General features: G+C 44.5%; 1 long non-coding RNA gene across 1 annotated transcript in view; it reads right to left on the minus strand.

The window, feature by feature from the left end:
* LOC131832592 (uncharacterized) overlaps positions 1 to 25,941 on the minus strand; it is a 139,071-nt gene that overhangs the window by 111,643 nt on the left and 1,487 nt on the right. The gene's annotated exons all lie outside the window — the stretch shown is intronic.

Consider the following 25,941-nt stretch of genomic DNA (forward strand, 5'->3'; position numbering starts at 1 on the left):
GGTGTTAAAATCATCACTGCGTGAGTCCTGGAGGTAGTGAGGTATGTCATGTTCATCTTAATGTTTGGGTTTCCTTTTTGCTTAGAGATAACTAAAAAAAAAAAAAAAAAAATCTTCGTCCTGAAATCCTCTATAATTTAAGGGAGAAAAATTAATGCTTTCAATACTAGATCCTACCACCTGATTCAAATGCCAGCCCAAATCAGAGATACATTAAATATGAAATTGCTCGAAGAATATAAGCAGTAATGAGGAAACACCAACCAATATGGCTGTGTGATGGGAAAGTCAAGCTGGACCAATATACTGTCAAGGTAAAATCAAGATATACCAGTTCAGAAATATTTCTATGTAGCTAACTTAAGGACTTGGGTGATAAATCAGGATGACAGTGATTTTTAATTAAATTAAGAACAATCCTTGCTAACAAACTATTTTATGCAATGTACACTTTTTCAGGTCTCTAACGGAAGGCTTATATTCCCAATCCTTACACACCGTTTGTCTTTTCTCTGTGCTGGGAAAAAAAAACAAAGAAGAGATCATCTCAGCTTTTCCACTCAGATAGTAGGAATATCAGTCACTTTCTACTTTCCATCCCACCAGACACCTTCAACACCCAACAACACCCTCAACATGGGACTTAGTCCCTCAGACGAGGGAAGGGACATGAACAACATCTCACTCTGATTAGAACCTACTGCTTGCTTCAGTGACTGACTCACCAGAGCCTGGAAAGCAGTTCGATGTACTCCTAAAACCTCTGCTAAGATTGGAATGAGTACAAGTTCATGGATTTCTAGAAATATATGAGATCAGCTGCCTCCCTTTCTCAGGACCCTCCAGTAAGCCTTCTACCCCACTCCAAATGAAATTCCCAACTATTTTCTAAGAAAACCTACAAAAGCTCATATAGCTAGCTCTAGCTTCTCTCAGACCTCAGCCCCTGCCTCCTCCTGCCCTTTGTCTACTCTGCTCCAACCTTGCTCCTGTTCCTACGTATGTGCCCAGCTCATCCTGCCGAATGGTTCCTGTACTTGCTCTTTCCTGGATTATCCAGGTGGACCCAGTGTCATCGAAAGAGGGTAAGTGTTGGTTTGCAAACTGACTCCCATACACAAAGGACAAAGAATCTGAAGAAAAAGACCACTCCAGAGTGGTAGGTGGCCATTTCCAATAAGCACGGGAACTCTTACACACAAGGCTTGTCTTCAGCAAATATGAGACGAGTGGATCTCCATACCAGCCATCAGATTCTTAAACTCTTGTATAGAGGCCTTAACTGGGGTCAGTCATGTATACCATCCAAATGGTCCCAACAATACCATTCTCCCTCAAGGCTGAGTGCTTAAAACAGCTCATCCTGTCAGAACAGGGGGCAGAACATACATTCCAAGGACAGGTGTGGGGGTGATGAGCCTCCCGTTGTCCAGGTCCAGCTCCTGGGTCACCCAGGGCTCATGTCCTCCAGACGGCCTCCCCAATAGTCAAAGTCAGGGAGAGAGATCTGCAGATGTTAGGCTGTTGGCTTAGAAGATGGAGGAAGGAGCCATGGGCCAAGGAATGAAGTGAATTCTAGAACCTTCTTTTTTTTCCCCCCTCTCTAGAACTTCCAGAGGAAGGCAACCTTGTGGACACCTTGGCGTTAGCCCAGTAAGAATCATTTTGGACTTCTGGCCTGCAGAACAGTAATATAATAGGTTGTGTTATCTTAGGTAACTAGGTTTGCAGTAATTTGCGGCAGTAGCAATAGGAAACATATACACACCCTCTAAAATAACGTTCCCTCCCTACTCCCTGATTGGGTTGCTTTCATGGCCTTACTCTTCCTTTTTTTTTCCTTCCTAGGACTTAATACTGTTGAAAAATCATATTACTTTCTCAACTGCTGCTTATCTATTTCCTGCAATAGAAAGCAAACCTCCTTAAAGTAAAAACTTTGCTTTCTGACCCTCTGGATCTCACACACCTACACGATTACCTAGACAGGTGCTCAGGGGATCTTTGCGGAATGAATACGTGAAAGTAAACTCACCCTTATTAAGATCAGACCCCAGTGAAACAGAATTTGGATTTTGGTTTGTGGAGGGTATACACAGTGGTCAGAGCAGAGGAAGAGGATTAATAAATAGCATCAGGTTGAGAGCAGACGTCACAGTACGAGCAGCAGCAGTCATAGAACTGTGGAAGTCAACCTATTTCTGTGGTAGAGCCATGGCCCTGACTGATATTAATTAAAATACATCAACATTTCCAGAAGGCTTCTGATTAGATCTTCATATGAAAATGTCCTCCGTATATAACTTCAGTATTATTCTGGACTAGGTTTCCTTACCACTTAGAGAACAACCTCAAAAGGTGCCACAAAGCCATTATCAATAGTTCAGTGTCTGTGTGTGGATTGTACACTTTGAGGAATTTCCCCAAATTACATGACAAAAGAAGTCAATGTTACTGTGATCAAAGCTGGAGTGAAAAGGGAAACCCCCAGAATAGTGAGGTACTGACACAAAAATAGACACATAGATGAATGGAAGAGAATTGAGAGCCCAGAAATAAATCTATGGGTATATGGTCATTTCATCTACAACTGAGATGGGGAAAATATACAATGGGGAAAAGACAGTCTTTTCAATAAATGGTATTGGGAAAACTGGACAGCTATATGCAAAAGAATAATGGTGGGCCACTATCCTACATGATACACAGAAACAAAATAAAAATGGATTAAAGACCTAAATTTAACACTGGAAACCATAAGACTTCTAGAAGAAAACATAGGAAATAATCTCTTGGTCATCAACCTCTGCAACATTTTTCTAGATACATCTCCTGAGGAAAAGGAAACAAAAGCAAAAATAAATAACTGAGACAACATACAACTAAAAAGCTTTTGCACAGTGAAGGAAACCCATGAACAAAACAAAAAGGTAACCTACTGAATGGAAGAAGGTATTTACTGATATGTCCGATACGGGGTTAATGGCCAAAATATGCAAAGTTATACAAATCAACACACACAGAAACAAACCATCTGATTAAAGGACAGAGGACCTGTAAAGATGTTGTCCAAAGAAAGCATCCAGATGGCCAACAAACTCAAGAAAAGATGCTCACCATGACTCCACCATATATATGCACCTCTGTGTTTAGGGGAATGTTATTTTCAACACCCAAGACATGGAAGCAGCCAAGTGTCCATCAAGAGATGAACAGATAAGAAGTGGTGTGTGTGTGTGTGTGTGTGTGTGTGTGTGTGCATGCTATGGAATAGTACACAGCCATAAAAAAGGAATGGAATCTTGCTATTTGCAACACTATGGATGGACATGGAGGGTATTAGGTTACACGAAAGAAGTCAGAGAAAGACAAATAATGTGTTATTTCACTTACATGTGGAATTAAAAAACAAAACAAACAACACAAGAGAAACAGAGTCATAAACACAGGGAACACGCTTGCAGTTGCCAGAGGCAAGAGGGACGGGGGAAGGTAAAACAGGTAAAGAAAATTAAGAAATAATAAATTAAAAATAAATTAAAATAAAAAGAATAATTAAACCTAAGAAATGGCATCTTGCTTTGTTTCAATTGGATTAACTTTGATCCTTGGGGAATTCGAATTTTTTTTCACACACCTGTCAGTTCTATTTGAACTAATGTGGATAACTGTCTGCTCATGACCTTTACAGATTTTTCCACTTTTTGTTTTCTTATTGATTTATAGACATTTTTAAAAACTACATTCCGGATATCAAATTCAGTCTTTGTCACATACACTACAAACTCTTTCTCCTAGTCTGTTTTAACTTTAAAATGCTTCATTTCACTTTATTTTGATCTGCATGTTTTTCTTTAGGCTTGCTTTTTGAAATGAGCTTGTCTGATAAACCCTGTATCTGCCCAAGTTACATCACTGTGAAACGTACATACATTTTCTGACCTCGCTGTCAAAAAATTTTGTTAAAGGCTCAAATTACCTTTAGCATAACCAAACGTATTAAGCAGAAGGGCCTTCTTCAAAGAGTCATACTGGATCATGGATGAAGACATCACAACACTTAGTAACGTGATTTTCCTTAATGTCCAGTCACTGTGTTTCCAAATATAGTTAAAATGTGCCTATTCATTTACAGAAAGTTTCAAAGACTTTAATAATCTTTCCAAATGGGTATGTTCATTTTTAGCAGTTTCATGACATCTTCTTGGGAAAAAAAACCGTCAACACTTGTTTTTTGTTATGATATAGCTAATTTTACTTTTGTGAACCAAAAAGGAAGAAGGAACAATACCACATTAATTTTTTATTTACCATGTCAGTGATTCCTTCTAAATGGCACATATTTTAGGATTGGGTTTCTTTCATTAATACTGAAGTAAGATACCAACTTTATTATTGTATAAGCAAAATGAAATAAACTGAACTTTAAATTTCCCCTAGAAATGTTGAAACAATGCTTTTTAAAGACTATCTGAAAGAGTATTAGATCAGAAATCTCTACAGACCCGCCCTTAAAGAAGCAGATGGAAGTCTGGATGACTTTTATTAGGAACACGAAATTTCACTTAGAGAACTGGTGGAATTGGTAAATCTTATAAGTTCTCAATTAGCCACACAGAGCAGCAAATCCACAGAAAATGTTAATGTCCAGACAATATCTCAGTCCTCTTTTTTTTTTTTTTTTTGGATTATTTATTTATTTATTTGAAAGAGAGAGAGATCACAAGTAGGCAGAGAGGCAGGCAGAGAGAGAGGAAGGGAAGCAGGCTCCCTGCTGAGCAGAGAGCCCAATGCGGGGCTCGATCCCCGAACCCCGGGAACATGACCTGAGCCGAAGGCAGAGGCTTAACCCACAGAGCCACCCAGGCGCCCCTCTCAGTCTCTTTTGCCACTAATTCTCTTACAAGGACTAGAAGGACAGTGACATGCATGGGTGGACTGGTGGAAGGAATGACTTTGGCTCTATCTTCTGTAACACACCAACTTCTCTGGAAAGCTCTTTTGAACACTAGACCAACCAGAGGGAGTGAACTGGAGAAAGAACTAAACAAGCAGGGTCCACAGACAGGACCATTCTGAGAGTCAATGAAAGCAGTACTGAGTAAGTACTCAGTACTCAGTATTCCGTCTCCCAGGAATTGAAGAACTACAGTGTATGTGTTGGGGATGGCAGGGGGAGGGCGGGTTGAACATGTGGGCATCACTGTGTTCTGCTTCACTCAAGATTTATATTTGAAACATCAAGTAGGTATTGTTTACAGGGAGGTGTAGTGAGGACAGAAGGAGGGGAGAAAAGGTGTATTTTTTCAAACAACAGACCAGACCAAGAGCCAGGCAGACTCTGGTCAGTGTTCCCAACTGAGCAGTGAATCCGTAATGACATATTGACCTCTCTTCTGCCATCTTCTCAGGGTTTCTCCTCCCAAGACCTCTTTCTCTTTCTCTGGATCCTTCTCCTCTAACCATCTAGCCACTGCAGGGGCATAAGCCATTATAAAAATATACAAGCTGTTTCGTTCTACTTCGAGGGACTCTCAGGTTGCAAACTATATGGAGAGAGGGGCTGTGGAAGGAGTCTGCCGCAGCCTGCAACTGTGGGGCTCCACAAATGATGTTGGATGAGTCTCCCCCGGAGATCCAATTTCTTTCCTCTGAACCCAGTGTGCACACACCCACCTTTCTGCTTCTAGTCAGTGGATCAAGAGCCAAGGAACCCGTGGTGCAGGCAGGTGGAAAAGGTACCACTCCTCTTCTGTTCTTAGAGGCTGTGTCTAAAGCAAGAGACACACCTTTGGTTGTGTTGCGTTAGTGAGATTTGAGAGTTTCTTTTCTACTGTAGCATCCCCTGGGACCGCGCTGGGAATGCAAATGCCCACCACTGACCGTGAACTCAGAGGGTCTGGAGATGGAGCTTAGGATCTATGTTGTAACAAGCCCCCGTGGGTGAGTCCACTAATACTCTCAGGTTGGAGAACCACTGGGACAGACCAGCCTGACTGACCCAACCCAGCACAAAGTGAGTATTCGAGAAAAAGGAGTTACTAGTACTTCAATCCAACTACCTGGGCCAAACTCGTTACTGCAGCCAAGTAAAACAGTCTGGTCCTATCTGTCACTACAAAAGACGTTGGTCGTAGTTTATAAATGGAAACTGATCCTCAGGCAATATCTGCGCTTTCTTCTATTTGGAAATGCAGACAGTGGAACTTTTAAGATGATCAAGACTCTCAGGATGTGGTGATCCTGATGCTAAGCCAAGTTTATGACGACCATTAAACTGATACAAGAAATTCCGTGGTAAAGCACGGAACTCACAGCCCCTGAATTTACAAATATCTCATAATCAACTACATGCTATTGCTACAGGTACCAAATAATAAACCTCATGAGAAAACCTGCAGTTTTAAAACGTCCTTAGAATTTTGTCTAATTTATACAACAAAGTGAGTCTGTGTGTGTGTGCGTGCGTATCTGTGATAGCAAGGTTGGCCTTCCTGGATAAAACTCATAAACTTCATTATAATGAGATTCATTGCAATTGTGCCTGCTTTCCTTTTCTTCCTTCATTAATGTCTGCTTAGATTTTAGATTTTATTTATTTATTTGTCAGCGAGAGTGAGCAAGCAAGAGAATGAGAGGGGGAGGGGCAGAGGGAGAGGGAGAAGCAGGCTCCCCGCTGAGCAGGAAGCCCAATGTGGGACTCCATCCCAGGAACCTGGGATCATGACCTGAGCCGAAGGCAGAGGCTTAACTGACTGAGCCACCCAGGTGTCCCCTCTGCTTAGATTTTAAATTCTGTTCTGGCCCCGCCAGTGTTCTAGGTGCTGGACTCACTGGGCACAGGCTTTCTATGCTCCCAGGCTGAGCCCTTAATAGATCATATGATGACCTTGGAAAATTGTCAAATGGCCTCAAACCTTTCCATGGCATTGGACAGGGCCCAAGGTTTTGATTCCAACACAACATGGCCCCACCTATCATGACTAGCCTCACTGATGTGTTGTGATGATCCATTTTTTTTCTCTTTAAAGTGCTGCAGAATGTAAATTTACTTGTCCTAATTAAAGTCAACTAAAACAAATTTGGTCTGAGGAATTAGGAGGCATGCATGGAGTTCTCAGGGTGATCAGCAAAATCAGACCTAGAAACCACTTTTCAGAGGACACGACAACGTGACCATGCTTGCGGAGCGCGCACAAGAGGAAAGAACAGTGGAATGCTCCCCTCCAGGACTTTGCCCTTCAGGACAGAGAGAACAATTTTGCACTGTTATTTGGAACATGGGATGCTAGTGGAAATCAGAATTTTTCTGTTTTGTCTGTGCTAAGGAATTCTGTCTTTTATAAAGCAACAGGCCGTAAGTGCCTGGTAATAATTTCCATCATTATTTTCAAAACCTGGCGGGGAATTCCCAGCTAACAGACGCATTTTTGTCACGTCCATCCATTCTCTGTCTGGCTGTTCCTTATCCATGCTCGCTCACCTTGGAATCTCACGCCATCAGCACACACTGTTCATTCAACAAATGTCTGCCCCTCGTACTTCATTTATTTTTCAATCTTATTTCCCATGTCCATCCTTCCCTTCTAGAAGCAGCCACTCTAATATGTTAATGTATTCTTTTTTTTTGTTGGTATTCTTGAAAAACTGCTGTTTTGAGTGCATGTATTTTTAACTTTTTAAAATGGTATTGTGTGATAGATCTAATTTCCTTTCACAGTGCTTTTGCTCAGCAGTATTTTTATTTATTTTTATTCTTATTTTACAAGATTTTATTTATCTATTTATTTGTCAGAGAGAGAGAAAGAGAGAAGCATGTGCACAAGCAGGGGGAGTGGCAGACAGAGGGAAAAGCAGACTCCCCACTAAGCAGGGAGCCTGATACAGGACTCGATCCCAGGATTCTGGGATCATGACCTGAGCTGAAGGCAGACACTTAACCAACTGAGCCACCCAAGCATTCCAGCAGTATGTTTTCAGATCTGGCCATACTGCCATTCAGACACCCATTCCATTATTTCTAATTCTCGTAAATTAATGATGGGCCTGTTTTCTAGCTATTATATAAAAGGTCAAATAAGAAAATTCATGGCTCCTACTTCTATAGAGCTTACATTCTCATTGGGTGAATACACCTTAAATAAATAACAACACCCAGTCAAGGATCTGTAATTCATTTTTTCAATAAATATTAATGGAATGTCTTCCAGACACTACATTCGTCAAACACTGGGGATAAAGTAGAGACTGAGACAGGAGAGACACCTGTCCTCATGAGGCTTACAGTCCAGAGGCTCAGCCAAGTCCTACAGATCATGGTAAATAATTAAATGTTTTTCTGCAACAGAATGATAGAATAGGATAGGCTATCTTTATTCTAGATGCCATCAGAGTAATGGGGCAGAGGGGAATCAGTGAGAAGGCCACTGGAGTGCAGCAGTTGACAGTGGGCAGTGCTTCGGTGGGGCTGGTGGCTGGAATGGGAGAGACAGAAGAGGGTGACATCACAGATCGCAGAGAAAGAACAGGCACAATGGGCTGCTGCAAGCGGTAAAGAGAACCAGGAAGCATTCCTCAGCTTCTGTTCTGAACACCAAGATGCAAAAGACTAAGGGTGCATTGAGTTTGGGGAAAAAAGCCAAATCCTGTGTGGGTCATGAACGAATGAATGAATCCGAAGCTCAGAGAAGAGCTGTGGACTGGAGATGCATTCAGGAGCCATCACATAGTGACAGGCTTGAAAATCATGACCTGGAATGCAGACACTGGCAAGCAAAGTGGGGGAGGCGGAGTGGAGGGGACATTCCAGAGCCCAAATGCATCCCAACATTCAAAGACTGGATGGAGGAGAAAAAGCCAGCAGGAAATGAAACTGAGTGTTCAGAGAAGGTCTACTGTGGTTGAGCCACTCAGACCTCCAGATGTTTCCTTAAGTAACACCTTCAGCCAAAGCTGCTTTCATGGAGAGGTGGAGGAGGACACTTAGGGAGACCCGAGTAAGCAGGGGTGGAAGTCAGGACATTTAGCAAAAGTGGAGATGAAGGGGAGAGAATAAAGGCAAGGAAGGTGATACCTGGGAGAAAGTTCTGGGTGAAGAAGTGGGCTTTATACGTGAGCAAGCCTCGGACACGATTAACATGTGGTTCACAGGTACAGAAGGACAGTGGAGAGTAGAGTGCTCCTGAGCAGAGCAAGGAGGGGAGATCTGCACCTGGGGCAGGGGCAGGCTCCCCTTCATAGTACCTTTTCCACACCTTTGTCTGAACACTACTTCACTGATAAAATGAGACGGGAGGAGCTACCTTGAAGAGTTCAGTTCCAGCACATGTCACAAGGAGCAGAAGGAAAGGGGCTTCGCTTCTTGAGAAGTAATTTGTTCAAAGGTCATTGTCAAAGAAACGAGGCCTCAAAACAAGAGGCTATCTATAGAATCTGGCACAGAATCTGATTTTGTATTGTCACAGGGCAAATTTGCGCTGGAAGAAGGCTGTCTGGTAGAAGAAAATTACTCTCATAACTCCATAACAGGCTTTGACAGAAACCTAGAGAGACTGTGTAGCCTTTTCTGCGTGTTTACTGAAACGCTGAAAGCTCTCTCCTGTTCCCAGCTTAAGGAGGCATAGAGAACAGAAGACAGATTCTCCAGGATACATTAAATTCAAGTAAGTCCAAATAAGTAGGGGGAAATGGCCAACCAAATGGGTTGAGATCGGGAGACACAGTAATTCCTTCCAGCATTTAGCTGGGCACCGGCCAGGTAAACCTCCCTCTGACACGTCATCTGGGAGTCTGAGAGGACCTAGTTCATGAATTTCTACTCAGGCCCAGGAAGAGACCACACACAAATCAAATAATACGCATGTGTTTAAAGATTTTATTTATTTGAGAGAGAGAGCAAGGAAGGAGGGGCAGGGGGCAAAGGGAGAGAGAGAGAAGACTCCCCACTGAGCGGGAAGGTGGATGTGGGGCTCAATCCCATAACCCTAGGACCATGACCTGAAGCAAAGGCAGACAATCAACGGACTGAGCCACCCAGGCACCCCTTAAATAGATTTTGGTGACAGCCAAAGGATAGGAACAACTACATCTAAATACATTTCTTTCTTTCAATCTAGACTAAAGAGCACAGAAGTTTAATATCCCCGGTCATACAGTATTCACACTGTTTTGGCACTTTCTTTTTTTTTTTTTTACTCTTTTTTTTTTGTTTTGTTTTTTTGTTTTTTTTGTTTTGGCACTTTCTGAGTTGACTGCTTACACACAGTGATCAATCTATCCACTCGAACCCCATGTTTGTGGTTTTGGTCATGGAGATGTGTACAAGGTCGGGTCACAAAGCCGGATCCAAGAGGCCAATCCTGACACAGGAGGCAGGGAAGCCCAGAGGAGACAAGGTGTCTCTGCAAAGTGAGGCTCTCAAAGCCAAGCTTATGAACCGGCACTGCAGGCAGTAAGGAGGGGAAATCTATTACACTGCAAAGAACACTACCTTGGGAAGCAGCCTTTTACTCCTGGCCAGCCCTGACACATGGCCTGACCCTTGGCAACTGACTCCGCTCCCCCAAGTCATTTCACCTGCCACGTACCCACAGGTACTCTGGAATTTTTAAGGTCTATTCTGGTTTGAAAAATCTCTTGATCTGGTGTAGTAACTGGGATGAGTTCGATTCCAAGTGACAGAGCAGACCTCAAACCGACATAACGTGACAGGTGGGATGAGCTCCGCTGCTTCGTGTAGCTCTAGAGCTACCAGCAACCCCCAGAGCCCCTTCTGTGGAATGGGAAACTGGAGTCCCAAGTGAGCACATGGCTCGGTGAGCAAGGGGAACCTTTGTACGAAACAAAACACAAGCCCTTCCTCTTGGTAGGTGCAGCCCTGCTCCCCAGTGCACCATACGGATTTCATCCCCATAGAACCCACTATCTGGGAACTCTGCAGAGGTAACAAATTGCTCAACCGAATATGGCGGCCCTGATTTCAAGGGTAAGTGGCATCAGGTTCGGCTGGCTCTAGGGACTCAAATACTGTAACCAGAACTTACAGTCACTGTTTCCTTGGGGCTCTGCTTGCCTTTTGTGGATTCCATTCTTCTATGCATGCATATATGTGTGTGTGGGAGAAAGAAAGAAAGAGACAGCGAGAGGGACGGACACGATGCTGGATTACATCTCAGCCCTCGGATCTGATGATAGGACAGAGGTCCTATCAAACCGCTCAGACTGAGACCAGAGGAACTCGGGGTGCCTGCTGTTCCTAGAGCAAGGGTGTGGATGGTGAGCTAGGAAAATACTAGAGAACGAACCCAAACTTAGACGTTCACACGTGTGAGAATGTCTATTCAGCATCATCTATGAAAACAAGTTGGAAACGGATAGACATCAACCAGCGGGGAACAGGTAACTGAATTATAAAGCAGCAACTGAATGAAACATTGGGCAGCCATTAAAATGACAACTGCAAAGCACACATAACCAGGATGCTAAGTGAAGTAAGGTATGTACAAATTTACCTAAGCCTTTAATGACAACAGAGACGCATCAAAGCATGGAGATGTAGCCTAGGAAGGAACACTGAAAATGGAAACTGTTTGTGTTTACAGTGGAGGGGAAGAGGAAAGCTGTTTCCTCTTTCATTGTCCTGTGATCTTGGTACAACACTGTTTAAGAATAAATAAGATCTAGTGAGAAAACTCTATGATTTAAGAATGACTATTTCAACTTCCTCATGAGGGTTTTGTACAATTAAGTCAGAGGTTGTATATAAAATGTTTGGTGGGGGGCTCCTGGGTGGCTCCGTTGGTTAAGTGTGAGACTCTTTATTTTGGCCCAGATTGTGATCTCAGTGTCGTGAGATTGAGCCCCTCATCAGGCCCCATGCTCAGTGTGGAGTCTGCTTGAGGTTCTCTCTCTCTACCCCCCTGCCCACCTGCCCCCTTGCATGCATGTGCACTCTCTCTCAAATAAATCCTTAAAAACAAACAAACAAAAATGTTTATGGAATGCCTGCCCCACACTGAGGAAGAAATTAATGTTGGCCATCAAGTCATTAGGGTAATGCACTTAAAACACTGAGTGTACGTTATGTAGTCAAAGATGATAGTAAGTGACTTTTTCACTTGAGCCTTGTCCTCTAACACTAATAGAAAGTGATTTCCCTTCACCACACTACTTCCCCTTACCAATTCACACTGCCTTGCTCTAGTGAGGTGACCTCAAGTGCATTTAATGGTGTCTCCTCAGAGGTTCATGGGTGGGCCCCCTGACCTGAAAGGAGGTCCTCGTGGAAAGTTCTGCTGGAATTAATACTGCTCAGGGAAAAGTAAGGAAATGCAGAGAAGGCCAGTTTCACAGGAAGAGGGAAGATTAAATTGACTTTAAAAAGTTAATGTTTTCATCACACAGGTCATAGGTAAACACATTCTCATCCCAGATAAGGCTAAAGCTCAGGCTACCATCACAAAAGACCCCAGACTGGGTGGCTCCAACAAAAGGCATTTATCTTCTCATAGCTCCAGGGGCTGGAAGTGCAAGGTAAAGTTCCTGTAGGGTTTGTTTCTGGTGAGGACTATCTTCCTGGTCTGCAGATGGCTGCCTTCTCACTATGTCCTCACATGGTAGTAGTGAGAGAGAGAGAGAGAGAGAAGGTTCTCTGGAGTCGCTTCCTATGGGAGCGCTAATCTCATCAGGGGGACCTCATCCTCATGCCCTCATCTAATTACTTCCTTACTCCAAATAGAGTCATTCTGGAGGGCTAGCACTTCAACATAAAAACTCTGAGGGACACACACAACCAGTCCATGACAACAGTCCTTCTTCTCCTTCCCCCACCCAGATGCTACTTCTCCAATTAGGACTCTCTGAGGGGGTGCCTGGGTGGCTCAGTGGGTTAAAACCTCTGCCTTCGGCTCAGGTCATGATCTTGGGGTCCTGGGATCGAACCCTGCATCAGGCTCCCTGCTCAGCGGGGAGCCTGCTTCTCCCTCTCCCTCTACCTCTCCCCTGCTTGTACACACAATGCTCTCTCCCTCTCTCTCTCAAATAAATCAATACAATCTTAAAAAAAAAAAAAAAAAAAAGACACCATGACCAAGCCTCAGGTATGGAAATATATCTAGACTTTCTTTTTTTAAAGAAAAAATAATAATAATAACCTACAGATTGTATGAGGCTTATTCTGCGCACTTTTCAAAATCTTCCTGAATGCAGACCTCTTCAACTTGTTTTATGATGACGGTGATGATTTAGCTGCTGCATAATATTCTAAAAAAGACTATCAGATCCTATTAACTACTTTATTATTTTTCTCAAGTAATCACTATGCCCACCATGGAACTTGAACTCACAACCCTGAGATCAAGAGACACGTGCTCTTCCCATGGAGCGAGCCAGGTGTCCCCTAACAGCTAACAGCTACTTTAAATAACTACCACCATATTGATAAACATTTAAGTCATTTCTGATCTTTTTTCCCCCATACACACAATTCTGCAATAAAAATCTTTACACCTATCTCTGTGCACAAAGATGAATGTTTCTCTCGGGCAGATACTCAGAAGCGGAATTGCCAGATCACAGAACATGCACATTATCAATGTTAATAGATCCTGGCAAATTGGCCTCCAAGGTGGCTGGCCCATTTACGTTCTCACTAGTAATTTATGAGGCTGCTTGAACCCCCCTGGATGACATTTGAAATAATCAAACTTGAATATTCTCTGCCAACCCCATGAGTACCCAAAATGTTATCTTATTATTTAAATTTGTATTTCCCTATTCGATGTGAACTTGAGCATTTTCTGGGATATTTATTGCCAAGTCCTAAGTACTCCCTCCTAAGTACTGCCTCTCCATGTGTTTTGACCATATTTTTTCCTATCCAATTGTTTATCTTGGTCTTCTTCAATCTGTAGGACTCCTTCATACACATGCAAATCCTTTGTCTGTTAGTTAGGTTGCAAATATTGTCTCCCCATCTGCCAACTGCCTTTTTATTTTATTTATGGTACATTTTGCCTTATGAAAGTTTTTATTTTGGAAAGAGTCAAAATTTCTGATTTTTTTCCTTAGACAGCTTTGCTTTTAGTATTATAAGAAGGCCATTTCTGTGCCAAGAACTTAAGTATATATTCTTACATACTCATTTCTCTCTTACATTTTTTTCCTTCTCCTTTTAGGTCTTTAATCCATCTGGAATTTACTTTCAAAAATGATGTGAGGTAGGAGCTGACTTTACTATCTTCCAAACGGATGGTCAGTTGTCCCAGTGCAGGGAGTTGATTTTGCGGGGAGTTGGGAGACGGAGAGAGAATCCCAAGCAGGCTCCACGCCCAGCATGGAGTCAGATGTGGAATTCCATCTCACCCCCCTGAGATCATGACCTGAGCCGAAATCAAGAGTCAGGCATTTAACAGACTGAGACACCCAGGCACCCTGGGAGCTGACTCTTTCTGTAGGGAGCCTAAGTTCCAAGATGAGAAAACACGTATCTGTCTCCCTGTCTCTGGATCCAGGTCAAGAGGAAATGAGCTGGTCTACACAGCCAGTCCCAGCGCTCTCCACAAGGACAGGACCATATACCTGGGAACCATGGGACTCGGGGACTCGTTTCCTCATGCAGCAGATATAGCTTATAGGTGATAGTTTAGTAGGTTAAACATTAACCCAGAATCAAGAGATCACTTCAACATTGACACTTCTTCTCACCAGCAAATTGTCTTTTCTATAAATTAAATTATCAACCCCTGCTTTATCTCTTTTATAATTAAGATTTTCTTCAAATTGGGTTTTTGGTTGAATGAGCACACGTTTATATTTAAAGCATTTTCTGAAGTTGGGCTAAAGGAAGATTCACCATAATGCTACACACATTTTGAACCAGACGCTATTTTGTCAAGTCAGCAGCAGCCTTAAACACCACATGCCTCAAGGAAGCTGTGGACTTCCATGTGTTTCTCTAAAGGGCTAGAACAGGGAAACAAATGCACGTAGCATGCACGCTTCCTCTGCCCAACTGCTCAGTGCAGCCAGTGGCTGGGTGCCGGAGACCTGGGCTTGAGTTCTACCTTACTCACCTTATAACCACACTGCTTTGGCCATATTTTCTATCTTTTTCTTTTTCTTTTTTAAAATATTTTTTTTTAAAGGTAATTGACAGAAAGAGAGAGAGAGAAAGCACAAGCAGTGGGAGAGGGAGAGGGAGAAGCAGGCTCCTCACTGAGCAGAGAGCCTGATGTAGGACTTAATCCCAGGACCCTGAAATCATGACCCAAGCCAAAAGCAGATGCTCAACTGACTGAGCCACCCAGGCGTCCTTGGCCATATTTGTTTGCCTTGTATGTTGAATATGGACAATAAAAACACTCACTATTTGAATCATTGGAAAACAAAATGGTTAATACCCAGAAAGCTCTAGAAAAATCTCCAGCATGACCAGTGTTTAGTGTCCTAGGCAGCCTTCGGCCCTACAGACAGCTGCTTTCATAATGCCCCACTTTTGTCCTTTTGAAAAAACTTCCCATGTTTTCAGATCTACTTCTCTTTTTCATTCTTACTACTATTTTTTTCCTTGTGTATTTTCAAAAATAGAGCTTTCGTCCCAAATTCACTGTCAAAGAAACCTGGGAAATGTCTTGGTGGCCAGTCTGATGAGGAAAGTGTCCAGATCCCCGTACTTCACCTTGATTCCAAGGAAATTTGAGGCTCCATCATGGATCCTCTCTCACAGTCGCCACGAAAAGTCTGCTCCCGGCCGGCGCAGTTCCTACCCGCCAGTAAGATCTGAGAGCGCGCTTGCTAATGTGGACTCACTGGGGTTTTTTGTAAGAAGCACTGTGCTAGGTTTCAGCAAAAAGATCATGGCGTACATCTGAGGGGTGTCCAGAGCCCCACCTGTGCTATGAGCACACGGGCTGCCTCCCCATTCCCCCCCGTATCTTAGCAGAGGCCCTTATTTTATAGAACCCAGGCCTCAGTCCTTATTTGCACACCCCACCTCACCATGAGCCCTACATGTTTTTGGCTCTTCCCTGACAACTGATGAAGTCCTCATCACCCAGGAATGGCCACAAAGAGCCCGGAATCCTATCGTATGCCATATTAAGGGAGAACCAGAGCTGGAAAGATTAGTCAATAGTGACGTTGAGGATATGGCGAGGAACTCTTCATTCTGCAGAAGTGTCAAAGAGAAAGGACAATGAAGGGAGAGGTCTGGAAGGAGCTGGAGACCCAGCTGGAGGAGAAGCAGCATGCAGCTGTATGGACAGGCAGACACAGGGAAGGATCGCTGGACGAGAGAGCCAATGTCTGGACAATAACCAAGAGTAACAGGGATGGCACAGGATGGACACAGCACCCCAAGTCCAGAAGGCAGTGCCTGTAATGAGAGGCTAGCTGTCCCACCATACTAAAAGATAAGGAGTGCTAAAATGGGCTCATAAGCACTGTACAAATATTTAATTTATAAAATAAAAACATGGAGGTTTATGGGTTATATATATTCTACATATTTTACATACATACATATGTTACACATATTTCTTGTATATGGTATTGGTGCGTGCATGAATATGGTATGAAGAAAAGTTTAAAAGAGATTAGTGGAGAATGTTCTTGAATGTGAGACCCACAGCAAATGGCGTACAGGCCACTCAGTGGTATCAAAGCCTGCTGGGGGGCAGTGGGCAGAGGATGTCCCAGGATTCAGCTAAGCTTGGAAGGAAGGTTGTTGGGGACTGACTGCATGTGTTCTTCCTGTGGTCCTGTGTTGAAGCCTAATTCCCAGCGGAGCTGTATTTGAAGTAAGGAAGTAATTAATGTTGAGTAAGGTCATAGGCGTGGGGCCCTTATCCAAGGGAATTAGTGTCCTTCAACAGTGAGACAGAAGAAAGTTCACTGTCTCACATGGGTGGGAGGACACAGGGAGGACACAGGGAGAGGGAGAAAAGGCAGCAACATTCATGCCAGGAAGAATGCGCACCAGAAACGGAATCTGTCAGAACCTTGATCTGGGACTTCTTGACTCCAGAATGGTGAGAAAGGAACCATGTGCTGTTTAAGACAGCCCATCTGTGATGCACTACCAATGCAGGCCAAGCTAAAAGGGAGGTTATCTCTCCTTTTCCTCTTGGTCTCTACCAAGAGACTCATGTGATCACATGAGTCACTGCCCAGTAGCAACAAAAATCTTCCTCGTCCACAAGCAAGGGTTTCTCCTTCAGAACCTCCCAGCTCAGCATCCCTGTTCCTTCTCTTACCACCAAACAGCACAAACTGCCTCAAAGTAAACTGTGAAAAACAACAACACACTTTGTGCTGCCTGTAGTCACAGCAGGCAGACAGCCTGTCAAGGAGAACGCCATCGACGGGCATTTCTTGACAAGAGAGCTCCTTGCTCTGCCCTGTGATGGGGCACACAGTGCATGTACGCTATGACCCTTGTGTGACTGACATTAAATGTTGGTAAGGCATGGTGTGGTGCTTTACTCATTCACTCAACAAATATTTACTGGGTTTCTGGGGTGTGTCAGTTGCTGTCCTAAGAGTTGGGGATATGGTGGCTGGTGAAAGTTGGTTCCTGCCCTGAGGACGCTTCCGTTTGAGTGGCAGGAGACAGACACTAAACAAGTGAACAACTAAGGACATACAGGGTCATCCGGCAGTAAGGGCTAGGAGGAAAACCAGGCAGGGAAAGGGGAAGAGGAGGAAGAACCCCACCTTGAGGGGTGCTAATTTCCTATATGGTGGTCAAGGAGCACTGGCATTTGCCCAAGACTGGGAGGCACCCTAGGGATAGCTGAGGAAATGGTGTTTTGGGAGGAAGAAAAAGAAGAGCCAGAGGCACCATATGCAGGAGGCTGGAGGCCAGCCAGTGTGGCAACTGTGAGGGTAAAAGAAGAGGGGAGGCTGGGGAGGGAAGCCACAGGACACCAGCTCTGGCTTTTGCTCTGAAGGAGAAGGGAAAGAAACCACTGGAGAGTTCTGAGGAGAGGAGTGACAGGAATTCATTAGAAGAGTTCAAGGAATATTCTGGCTGCTCTTTGGGGACTAGAGTGGAGGGTTTACAATACAGCAAGTCCAGAAGCAGGGAGCACAGTTAGGAGGCTCCTGAAAGGCACCAGATGAGAAGGACGGTGGCTTGGACCCATGTGGTGATGGTTGAAAAGAGAAGAGGTCAGATTCTGGATATATTTTTGAAGGTAGAACCAACAGGATTGGTTGAGGAAGCTGATGTAACCAATGGGAGAATGAGAGGAGTCGAGCATGACTCTGAGTGGTCGGGCCTGAGCAGCCGGAAGGAGGATGTTGCATTGTGACCAAGAGACACGATATTGATAAGTCAAGGACCATCATGTGGGTTACTGTCGCCCAATAGCGCACCGATAGGGAGTGAAGAGCACAAGACTGATTCTCGCTCCATCTGAGTGAATGAACACCACCACACTACATTCTTACGACAGCTTCTCTGCTGTGTTTTGTAGGAAAAATAGCTAAACATTTTCTCCCACACATACCCCCTCCAAAAGCAACTGGAAAAAGTAATGTATTGATTAAAGATTGTCCCTGAGGCAAGGAATCCAGTGGGGCAATGTCAACATTGGACCATAATAAATTGAAAAATGTCTGCTTGCAATAGTGTTTGGAGGGTAGGGAAGAAGAGGGCACAATAGTGGTGAGGAAGAGGCAAAGCCTTAGGGACTTCCAAAAGTTTTCTTAAACAAGAAAAGGATTTAAAAGGCTATAATTGAAGAAAGGAAATGTCTCCATTGCTTTGAAGCATGGAAAAGAAAGGGGCTATGAGGAAATGAATGTGTATCTTTATAAGAGTCTTACTAACAGTTCCTGACACAGGATTTCTAAAGAAAACAGGTGTGGAGGTCTTCAGATGTAAAAATGTGACACTCTCATTTATATTAATAAGTACCTGGTTATGAAAAAACATATTGAAGACTTCACTTACTGACATCAATTGTTTCACGTGTCTTAAATTTCAGTCAAGTACAAATTGAGAATGAAAAACTAGTGAATCATCTGAAACTTTCAGGAAGTACCAAAGAATACGTTACTTATTGCAAAATGTAATGTTCGCGCTCATTTCTACCCACAAGTTATCTCTGAAAACATTCTTAAATCTACCTCGTTAAGTGGCATCAGTGTTTTATGGGACTATTAACTAGAGACCTGCCCAGGTACGAAATCCAGTTTTAGGTTAAGACACTAGGAAACAATCACACGTATAGGTGAGTCTTCAGGGGATAACTTTGTATGTAATGACGTCATTTTTTAAACTTCATTAAAAAACCAACTTAAGATCTGAGCAGATCGGATCGTTTTTTTAGGTACTTTCACTGTCCACAATTATCCAGCCAAAGTTTAGATGTTTAAAACAGCTGTCTTCTGTTTTAAAGTTAAAGCAAACAAAACACCCTCATTGTCTCCATTTCTCTGGTTATAAAATTACTCTTAAATACACATTCATCCTAAACAGTCTGGAAAAAGTCTTTCGGTTGTTATCAGTGTTTTCTCACATTATCTACGATGTAGATTTAGAGACAGTTGAAGCCTAATTTTATAGTTAAGCATGAGGCAGAACAATTCCCTCTTCCAGCCAGGCCTTCCACTACCTGGGAGCAAAGGGCTTGAAAACGGCTCTCCTCCAAAACGTTCTATTTTGCTTTTCATCATTCTTTTGGCCAAACAGCAAATTCCAAAGTGGTGTTTAATCATCTGGTTTATCTGGTTATGAAAAGTATGAATTACATTTTGGTCACTGCCTTTTTAAACAAACCTATATCCAAGTCGATACTTTTAAGTCTAAATGTTAGTGAGAAGGGCAGTTAAGAGCAGTTATGTTGTAACAGCAGACCACAAGGCCAGAGTCAGCCTTCGCTCTGTCCTCCATAACCAAAGACTCCCGTTAAATGTAAAGACCTTTCGCTGGGCAGGGGAGGGGGGGAGAAATGGGAGTTCTGGTTTACTTAACATTTATTGTTCATTCATTACCTTATTTCGAATCTTCCATTCTCTTTATTTTCCAAACGGTCATTTGGTATCAGAAGTGAGTGGGGCCCCAGCTTCTGGGTGGTACAGTGGAGGGATTGTTAGCCCGAGAGGGTGTCACCCGTGAAGCTATTCATGGAGGGCAGACAGTAAATCACTGTTAGGGAGCTCCAGCTTGCTGGGAGAGTGGCGCTCCGAGATGCTCTGACCCTGTTCCCAGTGCATTCAAACTGCACTTTATCTCCTTCCACAGTTCTTTCCGAGTCCTTTTTCTATCCCCAAGGCAGCAGATTTTCAAGCACCTCATTTTGCAATTGTGGTTATTTACCCATCACTTACATCTGCAAATCCCTTTTCCCTCATTCCAACAAGGAATCAGATGCTACCCATTAGAAGTTCAAAGTTGGGAGAAAGCCTACTTTTCATGCATCTTGAGAACTGGAAACTCAAAACAACTTTCTAGCGTTGTTGCTCTTTTCTCTTTCCCTTTTTAAAGGATCCTATGCCATCCAAAAATCTATTATTTTTCCTACCAAATCCTTGAAAAAGAACTCACTGCTTTCATTGATTCATCACTCTTTTCTGTGCCAATGCCTTACTCTCTTCTAGATGCTGGAGATACAGGAGACACAAAAGAGATGGAGTCCCAGGACCCAAGGAGCTTCTTCCCTAACAAGAAGGAGAAGCATCCAAACAAATATTTGCACTGACAGTTAATTCTAGCTGTGATACATGGACTCATCTGGCAGGGGACTGTGAACACATGATGGAAGGGTATGATGTCTTCCGCAACATCAGGGAAGTCCTTCTTGAAGGATAAGTAGGGGTTAACCAGGTAAAGTATTCCAGGCAGAAGCACAAGGGCAGGTCTGTGTTTAGAAAGGAGCATGGAACATTCACACCAGCAACATTTCAAGGAAACAAAACTGATGGCAGCATGGCAGAAAGAAGAGATCAGAGAGGTAAATGATAACTAAACCATGTGCAGCCTTGAAGACCCTATGAAGGCCTCAGGATGCTAAAGTATTTTAAGCAGGGGAGTGATGTGATCAGATAGTCCTCTTTCAAAGATCATTTTAGCTACAATCTGGAGAATGAATTTGAGGCCAAGAGTAAATGGGATCTTACTTACACTAACTTTGGAGGAAAAATTACCAAAAACATTGCTGTATGTTGATTCTGGGTACCTATGGTATATGTAAAAGAATAGGAATTGAGGTGCAGAAAAGACTCAGGAGAGGTGAAGGGGGATGGGAGCAGTGTGGACCACACAGAAGTAAAGCTTTATTTATTTATTTACTTTTAAAGATTTATTTATTTATTTGACAGAGAGAGATCACAAGTAGGCAGAGGGGCAGGCAGAGGGAGAGAGAGAGGGAAGCAGGCTCCCCACTGAGCAGAGAGCCCGACACAGGGCTGGATCCCAGGACCCCGAGATCATGACCCGAGCTGAAGGCAGAGGCTCAACCCACTGAGCCACCCAGGCGCCCCGGAAGTGAAGCTTTAGATGCCATGTTTTGTGTCTTGAAATAAAGACAGGAAACAAATATGACAAAATATTAACAGCTGCTAATTCTGTGTAATGAAAATTGGGAGGTTCGATTTTTCTCTGAAAATTTCTGTACCTATTTCCTCAAAAGAAAAGCAAATTCAAGAAACGAAAGGGAGAAACAAGAAGACAACTAGGAGAGAGCAATGTGTTGTAGAAGTCAAGGGCAAAGAGCATTTCACAGAAGAAGAAGAGGTCCTGTTCGTTGCTGCTCAGGATACAAATAACAGGAAAACTCTTAAGTGTCCACTGGATTTACGGACACGGATGCTGTTGAGGACCTTGGCAAAAGCCTGGCCACTGGAGTGCTGGGCAGAGAATCCAGATGGGAAGGAGTAAAGAGGATAGGAGGGAACAGCAGGGGTGCTTGCCACTAATCCTTGGTAAGATCTGGCTTTTGAAAGGAGAGAAAGGGAAGCCTGAAAGGAATGTAGGACCCAGGGACTAGAAGAAGAGACTCAAGCTTGGTTACCTGCCAATGGGGAGATACAGTGGAGGTGGAGAGAGAGCAAAGAATTTCTAAGAAAGTGTAAAGGATCAAACAGGTGGAGGGCCTGGCCTTAGGTTGGAAGAGAGGCACGACCTCCCCTGGACAAGGAGATATATAGGAAAGAATGAGTGCAGGGGCAAAAATTTCCCACGTGACAGAATCTGGGTTTTCAGGGAAGTAGGAGGCACCAAGGTGAAAAGATTTGGCCAAGGGGAGATAGTGAGAGCCTAACGAGAGAAAGGGAGGATGACAAGGAGGCAGTATTCAACCAACTGAGGTTGGTAACTGAAATTGTGTTCTATCAGGCTTCGGGGGCCAGTGTGAAGGCAAAGTGGGCCAATAGCTATATCATTCAGAATTAGTTTCCAGTCAGATGGGAGTGACCAACAGTCTGGTTTTCAAGGAAGTTGAAGTGCTTGCTCACGAGACATTGTTATCATGAAGCTCTGCTGGATGGAGAAGCAAATGAAAGAAGGAAGGATGGAGAGATGACTGGCTGCATGGACAGAAGAAGAGCTGACTGGCTGGCTAGAGGGATGGAGAGATAAATGGATGAAGGGATGAACAATGGATGGCCAAACAGCTGCTGGCTGGCTGGAGGGATGGAGGGACGGACGGATGGCCAAACAGCTCGTTGGCTGGCTAGAGGGATGGAGGGATGGACAGACGGATGGACAGAGAGTGGAAGGACCCACAGCTTGCAGGCTTTCATTAAATCAGAGTGCATGCAGAGGGAATACAAGTGATGAGAGGAAGCTGGGTCTGGAGAGTGGGATGTCTGAATTAGTGATTTAAGGAATAGAGCCTTTTTAGATAATAAGGCCCAGCATGAAGCCCTGGAGTGGGGGGCAGAAGTAAGCAAGGGAAAAGCACAGTGTAGATGAGGGAGGCAAGAACCTGGGAAAAACAGAGGGTCAGCAGTCAGGTGGACACTAACACTTCCATGAGTGGTGACAGGTGGTGGGACCCCTGGGGGACATTTCACCCAGTGCTAAGTCTTTGGAAAATGGCACAAAATGAGGTCTGTGGATGATAAACAGCATCAATGTATTTGTAGAACACAGACTCCAAAGTTCTAGGAGCTTTAGAGAGGAGAGGAGAAACGATCTGAGAAGCCAATGACCTCACTTCCCAACACTGCAATAAATGGCCAAGAGGGAAAAGGAAAGCCCCAGGAGTGCTCTAGGACACAGCCAGGATTCATTGTGATGATGGTTCTCATCTCTGGCCACACACTGGTATCACCAAGGGAGCTTAGAGAAGAATAACCATGTCCAGGTCCTGCCCCCAGCCTGGTAACTTCAGAATCTCTCAAGCCTGGGGACCTGCGGCACTTAAAAGTTCACCAGAGGGATGTCTGGGTGGCTCAGCGGGTTAAGCCTCTGCCTTCAGCTCAGGTCAGGGTCCTGGGATGGAGCCCCACATTGGGCTCACTGTTCAGTGGGGGGGCCTACTCCCCCCACCCACCCACCCCGCCTGCCTCTCAGCCTACTTGTGATCTCTGTCAAAAAACCAAACCAAAACAAAACAAAACCACATAAAAGTTCACCAGTAACTCTGACATCAAATGGATTTTAAAATCACTGATTTAAGGCAAGGAATTGATGGGAATTTGGAGAAAGTACTTCAGATCCAGAGGTTTTTTTGATTACGACTGATACCTGTGTGAATGTACACATAGTACTCCCCAAGGCTCCCTAAGGAACTCATACCCACAAGAAGGTGAATGGTAGGCCTAGCAGACCCCTCTTCTCCCCAGTCCACTCTGCCTTTTTGTATTAAAGCAGAGTTCCTGATGGAACAACAAGATGGGGTCTTTAAAAGGATCCATATGAGTCTACCTTTTTAATGCTCCTCCACACTTTGCTCACGTGATGTGGGGGGTGGAGGGGAAAGCAGGTGGTGTCATCACAGGAACATCTGTGGAAGAGTTGTGAGGGGTAGCTCCCAGCACAAAAAACAAGCCTCGTCCTTCCCCTGCACCTCCATCTGACTGCTGGAAAACGTGCTGGTGGGACCAACGTGGAGGACGGGATGACAGCCACACCACTTAACCTTGACAGAGTGGGGTGCACCAGGCCCAAGACTCAGACTCACGGTTTATACTCAGCCTCTCATTCAATCCACACGCTCCCTGGGAAGTGAGGACATGAATCCCCCTTGAGAGAGGAGGTCACTGGGGCTTCTGAGAGGTTAAGTGACTTGCCCAAGGTCACCAGCTATTAAGTTATGTAAGCACAGCCCCCCTTCAGAGACCAAGTGGAGCCTGCTTCACTACATTTCATGCCATTTACCTACAAGCAGTCTAAATTTCCTTCCAGTTCTTACACTCTGGGACTCTTTAACCCCCACTGGCTTTCTTTCCCTAAAGGGACAGGGTAGACTGCAGACTTCAAAGGCTTTGGAAAGGCAGAGGTTTTACTGAAAAGTTAAGGCAGGCTCTGGTAGCCAGTCTGAGGTGCAGACAAGGGGAAATGACATCATGAGGTTTCACTGGGTAGCCTCCCTACAGGTGCTCCCCTGAGGGCTTTGGGAGAGACACAATAGCTGGCTTTTCTTCCAGCTCCCAGAGCATCTCTCTGGTGGCTGGCAGGTGGAAATGTAATCTCCCCTTGTCAGGACAGATGGGCGCCTCACTGGATGGTGAAACTTTGGGATCTGGCAATTGCCAGGAAGATTTTGGGTGGTATTTTTTAGCCGTGTGAAAAGTGAACCCAAATTCTTTTCCTCTTGTATTCCATAATTTAAAATCAGGTAAATTTAATCTCTCCCTACCTGGCTCAGCGTTACTGCAAATTAAACACGCAAGTATTAATAATGGAAATAATTTCCCTTTAAAAACAAATCCTGAAACTCGATGTGGGGCATTTCCAATATATCCATAAAGCAAACAAGACAGCTTAATTGTTTGTTTCTCCAAGGAAAGAAGCTAAACCCGGAATTAATTTGGTTCAGCCTGTGAAACAATTCGTTTGCTCTGCCTAATTCTGCCAATTAAAGAACTTTTCCCAGACACAATTAGCATGTAAAGCGGCGACAGAGAGCGAAGAGGGGGCCTCAATGATCCCGGCGGGGTGGAGGTGCTGGGCGAGAACCCCTTTCCCCTTTCTCCCCCGAAGTCTCTTGGTCTCGACCTTGGGACTGAGGAAGCGCGCCGGGGGCGCAGGGACTGGCTCCAGAACCCGGTTCGCAATGGCCCGGCCGTCACCAGCCGAAATCGGGGCGTTAAATAGCGCAGCTGAGGATCAAACCAGCCCGGGTCGCGAGGGCAATTCCCCCAACCCGGTCCGGATCCCAGAAAGACCTCGCGGGGCCAACCGGCCCCCACCCGAACCACCGGAACGCGCAGCCGAGCCCGCCAGCCCCCCAAGCCCGGTGCACGCTCCCGGAGCCCGCTCGCGTGCTGCGGGCACTGCGCGCGCACCCAGGGCCGCGCCCCCCCGCCACCCAGAATCTGTGGTTTTAACTCGGGAAAGGTGGGGATAGCGGCCCCTGCTGGCAGCTCTGGAGAACAGCAGAGAGACTGCTCACCGTTCTGGACACCCTTTCCAGGTGGTTTGTGGAATATATGTATGTGTGTATATATATATGTATGTGTGTATATATATATACATATAGTAGATCCAGGGTGTCGTCGCATGTGCATTTATTCTTCGTGATTCCTCGCGAGCAGATGTCTGTACGTAACTTGGGTTCCCTCGCAGAAAAGAGAACGTGGTCTGTACGTAACTTGGGTTCCCTCGCAGAAAAGAGAACGTGGGCCCCGGCCCCAATTAGGGAACAGGTACAGTTTCTAATGCATCCACTTTGCAGACCCTCGGCCTAAGGGCACCCGAGACCCTGGTCCTCCTCCCCATGCTTCTCTCGGCCGGCCGCCCCCACGACTGGTAAAACACGGCTTCGAGAA

Source organism: Mustela lutreola, chromosome 5, assembly GCF_030435805.1.
Source record: "Mustela lutreola isolate mMusLut2 chromosome 5, mMusLut2.pri, whole genome shotgun sequence".
Classification (NCBI taxonomy): Eukaryota; Metazoa; Chordata; class Mammalia; order Carnivora; family Mustelidae; genus Mustela; species Mustela lutreola.